The following is a 1,186-nucleotide window of genomic DNA, read 5'->3' as shown; positions in this document are numbered from 1 at the left end:
CTTTATACATGGAAATTGGGGATTGCGATCTATGAATTCTAATTGCTTCAAGTTGATGGCTCTATTGTGTAATTAAAGAATTGAATTGCATGTATGAACATTCAATAATGAATGAGTGTGGCTGAATTGAGTATAATGAGCATATAGGGTCTTAATTTTGGGTGAAATTAAGGGATTTTGTAGAGTTACATGACTGTTTCTAAATTGATGTTTTGTATTCGAGATTGAGGTTAGTATTCTAATGCATCAAACGAATTTGATGTGAGGGAGATTTTTAGATTAAATGAGAGAAACGGACTTTTAGAGAATATGTTATAGGGAGAAATTAGGTGTTTGGCTTATAAGCATTAGGCGCATTCTTGAATAGGAAAGAGTTAGAATCTTTAAGGAGGACGAAGAAACTCGTGGATATTAGTGTTTGCACATGAGGTAAGTAGAATCGGTTAATTCGGGGTTTTCCAAATTACCTGAAATTGATGTTTTGTAAAATTCAATAGTTGTTGGAAATTATTTTTATTTTGATATTATGTTTTCTATTGTGACTTTTGTGTATGAGTTAAACAAATGGTGAGACAGGCTATATTTCATTGATTTTTTTTTTTTTTTGTAAGTCTATTTTATTGATGAGATGCAAGCATGTTGTACAATATAAATTTTTAATATTGAATTGAAATTTACTAGATTTAAGGTAAATTGAAAAGTTATCTTGATAACTTTTGCTTGAAGTTTTAACTTTTACTTTTAGTATTTACATGTTCAGTTTATATACTTTGAATAGTGATAGTATTAGACTAATACTTGTCAGCACTTTTAATTATGCTTTGAAACACTCCAAGGTAAGTGTTGGGTGGTCATGAGCCTATCCCCAAAAGCTAACTCAAGAGGTAATGTTTTCACTCACACTTACAAAATGACTATCAGCCCATTTCACAACCGATGTGGGATAACCTTAACAATCTCCCACTCACACATCGGGCTCTGGGTCGGAGCAAAAACAACTCATTTCTCTCGTGGACTGTTGGGCCGAGACTAGTTTGTTGAACCTGGGCTCTGATACCAGAGTTGGGTTGTATTGGACCTAGCTTAACCCCAAAAGTTAGTTCAAGAGGTGAGAATTTTCCTCACAATTAGAAACTGACAACCAACCCCTTCCACAACCGATGTGGGATAACCCCAACATTAAGTA

Source organism: Corylus avellana, chromosome ca9, assembly GCF_901000735.1.
Source record: "Corylus avellana chromosome ca9, CavTom2PMs-1.0".
Lineage (NCBI taxonomy): Eukaryota > Viridiplantae > Streptophyta > Magnoliopsida > Fagales > Betulaceae > Corylus > Corylus avellana.
This window is presented reverse-complemented; position numbering follows the sequence as displayed.